The sequence below is a fragment of the Callorhinus ursinus genome, unplaced genomic scaffold (assembly GCF_003265705.2).
Source record: "Callorhinus ursinus isolate GAN/ISIS: 27379988/994484 unplaced genomic scaffold, GSC_fseal_2.0 scaffold10, whole genome shotgun sequence".
Taxonomy (NCBI): domain Eukaryota; kingdom Metazoa; phylum Chordata; class Mammalia; order Carnivora; family Otariidae; genus Callorhinus; species Callorhinus ursinus.
In genome coordinates this window covers 62,824,409-62,828,812 of record NW_027397072.1, presented here as the reverse complement: position 1 = coordinate 62,828,812, position 4,404 = coordinate 62,824,409, and the positions used below count along the sequence as shown (strand labels likewise).

The following is a 4,404-nucleotide window of genomic DNA, read 5'->3' as shown; positions in this document are numbered from 1 at the left end:
TTTATCATTAATAAACACTATTCTTTAGAGCTTTTTTAAGTTCATAAGACAATTGAGAAGAAAGTACAAAGTTCCCATATATCCCTGTCCCCACACATACACAATCTCTCCCACTATCCATACCCCCCCATCACAGTGGTACATTTGCTACAATCCATGAGCCTATGTTGACACATCATTATCACTCAAAGTCCACAGTTTGCATCAGGGCACATTCTTGGTGTTTTACGTTCTGTGTTTGGGCAAATTTAGAATAACAGACATCTGCTGTCACACAGTATAGTTGCACTGCCCTAAAAGTCTCTTGTGCTCTGTCTATTCATCCCTCTGACCCCCTTTACCAAGTGTTTTGAAAAAATAAATACATGACACCTTCCTCTACAAGCCTCTGATTTCTTCACGTCATGTTCCTTCTTTGATCCACTGCACTTATTTTCATTCCCCTCATTATCTGAAACCACCATGAAAAGGTCACCGTTGACCATGGTATTGACAATTCAGTGACTGTACCCGTGCTGGCTACTTCTTTTGTCATCCCTTCTATAGCAACATCATCTATCCAGTTGACCCAAGCCAGAAACCTCCACCTTTACTTGTCTCTCACCTCTCTTCCCCTCTCACTTGTCAATCTTATCATTCTACCTCCAAAATTTGTCTTGTATATGTTTCTCCTGGGAGAAACAACTTGTCCCACCTTAGGCTTCCATCATCTCTCCTCTAGACTACTATAAATACTTCCGAGCTTATTCTCATGTCAACCTACACCCTACAGTTAAAGTCAGAGTAGCTTTCTGAAACGCCATTGTCTCCCTGGCACTCCCTGTTTGAAATATTTTAATAGTATCTCTTTCCTGCAGAATAGCATGTAAACTCCTCAGCTCTGCTCTAAAAGTCTTCACAGTCCTGCAAAGGTGCTCCTTCTCAGTGCCACCCCTAGCCACTCCTCCTCCATGCTCTCTCTTCTACCTAGACCGGAGTAGTCTGGGCCCTGAGCATGCGTACCTCCACCCCTCGGTGACTTTGTATAGTCTGTTCTCTCGGTGTATAATGCCCTCTCTCCCTCGTCCAGGTAGTGAGCTTCTGCTGCAGAGGCACATTGCAAATGTTCCCTGCTTTCCAAAATATCCATCTTTTCATAGCACTTTTCATAGCACATCAAAACTATTGTGCTGTGTTGGTATATTTGTCGATGTGCCTGTTCCCTTTTCTTAAATGTGAGCTTTTGAAACGAGGAACTCTATCTCATTTACCTCAATATCTCTAGTGCCTGGCGCCGTGTTGAGTACTTAGTAAATGTTTGTTGCATTAAGGCTATTGTGATGGAGTGAGCAGAGTGTAATGGGAGCTCTGAGAGGGAACAACTGGCAGGGGGGTTTTATTCATTCATTCATTCATTCAACAGTTAAGTACAAAATGCATATTATGAGCCAAACATTCGCTTAGGCACTGGACATAGTGAACGAACAGAAGAATATCTTACACTCATGGGACACAACATTCTGTTTTAGTGGGAGATGACAGATACAGTGTGTTTGGCAAAAGGCCAGTATCATGAATGAATGAAAGGGATAAGACAGAAGTATGAGGCATAAGGAGTGGTAAGGGCCATTTACAAACTGAGCAGCCCATGACCCACCCAAAAGCATTTACTTAAGATCACATTAAAACATCAATAACAGCAGCTGTGCATGACCTGGCCACTGAATGTATTCGGGGGCCAGATTTAGTCTGTAGCCTACCTCTTTGTGGTCCCTGTTGCAGAGGCATCTTTGTTCCAGATCTTGTTCCTTGAAAAAAGCAGGGAGAGGCAGTAGATCCTTGAATGCTGGCAGAATATCCTGATTAATTTGACTGCAGTCTGCCTTAATAACAGCACCTCACTTTGTCTTAGCCTCTTTATCCTATGCTTATAGCTTAATTTTTTTCAACAGCCACAAAGCTGTCCTGAGAAATAGTCCACTTGCATTCCTTGGAAAGAATACCCTTGTACTTGGAGATCAAAAGCCCAGCAGTAAGAGCACCAAGGGGCAAAAAGAGCATGGCCTCTCTCATACCACATTCAGAAGCTTGGGTGTATTAAAACAACTTCTGCAAGCATCCTTTTTAGGGGATAGGAGAACAAAGAAGTGTGCCATTAGTATGTGTGGGTATGACTAGATGGCAGAAAAATAAACTTCGTAATATTTTAAAGTTGAAAAGGCACTTTTAAGGAACTCTAAATTAACCCTTTCCTTTTACAGACAGGGAAACTGAAGCTCAGGAATTAGTAACTTACCCAAAGTTGTGCACCTGGGGTATATTAAAACAGTATGAACAGTTGACCATCTACTTCTGCCCTGTGTTAGCAGCCAAGGGTTTTAAGCAGTACAGATAGATTGAAGGCTCTGACCAGCAAACCATAGGTGTTTTTCCAAATTTCTGTGATCTAAATGGCCAGCTCTTAATGGGGTGTCATCCTTGCGCAGGGGCCATGCTAATCTTCTCTGTATCGTTCCAATTTTAGTATATGTGCTGCCGAAGCGAGCACAGCCAGCTCTTAATGGGGAAGAGATCTATGATAGAGGTAGCTGGAGATGGATTATAGTTGATAGAAGATGTGAGGATGGTGCATGTTTTACTCCAGCCAGAAAATTAAAGCAAGAGGTTTGCAGAATTATAAGTTCTGATAGTGTGTGGGAGAATAGTACTGTTTATCTATTAAATGATTTATTCATCCAATTTATCTATTAAATTATTCATTCATTCATTCATTCATTCACTCAGAAATGTTGAACCCTTCCTATTACTTACTTCTGAACTAAGTGCTGTGGAAGACATAATATAGTAGAATGCTCCTCCTTCCCTGGGCTCAAAGAGCTCACAGTCCCACAGAGAAGCCAGATGTGCAAGCCAAGTCATCACAATGTTTTGTGCCATGTGAACATGTATGTTGTTCCTGAATAAAGGGAAACCTACCTGAGCGCTGAAGGCAATTTGCTCTAAGTCAAGTGCTGTATTAAAAATACTATTGCACCCTCCCTAGTCATCCTAATAATGCTGCCTGTGCACTAATAATCCTCTGAAGAATCTTTCTCCATCAAGTAAAATTAACCTGCTTAGAAGAGATTATGAAGAGGTTTTCTGCTTCTTTTGAAGTTACAGTACTTGCCAAGTGATGTACCCTGTGTGTCTGTGACACTGTTCCCAGAAGGACCAAGGCCCCTGAGTCATAAAATGGCAGTCATTCTCTGCAGCCATTGGCTCCCGAGGAGCAGGCATTTCCATCTATCTGCAAAAGGAAGAAGAATTAGCCGCCTGCTTGAATCAACCGTATGTGTGTTGGTTAGGAGTTGTTATGAGACGTACCCCTGACAAGAGCTGAGTTGCCCAGCCAGCTTCCCTTTATCAGATGGGCCAGTGCCAATCATCATTGTTCTTGCAAGGTGATAGCAGGAGTTGTTCCCCGTTAGAAGATGGTGGCATTCTGGCAGGGTCACCATGGTGTTAAGATGCATAGCATTTGTCAGGTTTGCCTAGGACTTCTGGAGGTTTAGTTATGAAACTTGTTAATTGAGCTATAAATATAGCTGCAGCCTTTGCCTTCCAGTAAGGCAGTGTGTTAATTTGGGTTTGGCAGGGGGATGGTGCAAGCTGCCAATGTTATGTTAGGATTAGTAACGTGCAGTACATTTTAACTCCACTTCCCCATGTGCCATGCTTTCCTCCTCTGTTTGTTATCTTTCTGAGGGAAGAGAGAAGAGAAAGCAAGCTCATCATCATGGGCATCTTACATTAGGGATATTTATCTGCAGACCTGCTTTTCACCTTACAAGTCTTCAAGTGGAGAGAGTTTGAAAGATAAATGAAGAAAACCATGTGCACCACAGCGGAGGGCTCAGACACAGCCTTCTGCCCTGAGATTAGAGTAACTACGGTTGCCAACAGTGGGATGTTTGCTCTTACTTCCCCATCGTCCCCCACCCCAACCGCTCTCTATAGTTTTAGTGCCTTAAGGTGAATGTGATAATAACAAATACATGTTCTACACAATCAAAATATGTTCTCCCTCCTTTTTACACACATAAAATTACATGTGGAATAGAGTAGGTTTGTTCGCTTGTTTCTTCTTCAAATACTTATGAAAGGGTAAACGTATCACTTGCTCATCTCACTGAGAAAAAAAGTGCATGGATTTTAAACTGTACATAAAACAACCTTGGCTGTGTGGTTTATGCTCATAGGGGAAAGGAAAGGGTGCTGCAGAAGCAGTCGTACCATGCCTGCTTAGAGATCCTTGGTAAGTATTAGTGAATGAATGAATGAATGAATGAATCGGTGAGTCTCAAGTAAGTGGAGTTTTGAAAGCGTGGTTTTTGTAGATTATCCAGTCTACCATGTCTGCTTTCTTTTCTTAAAACACATCAG

The 4,404-nt window shown here is 42.1% G+C and overlaps 1 non-coding gene across 1 annotated transcript; it reads right to left on the bottom strand.

Moving 5' to 3' along the window:
• Positions 1-2,423: 2,423 nt before the first annotated feature.
• Positions 2,424-2,527, bottom strand: LOC112821434 (U6 spliceosomal RNA). The gene has a single exon (XR_003207453.1). It is a non-coding gene; the product is annotated as a U6 spliceosomal RNA (small nuclear RNA).
• Between the last annotated feature and the right edge of the window lie 1,877 nt (positions 2,528-4,404).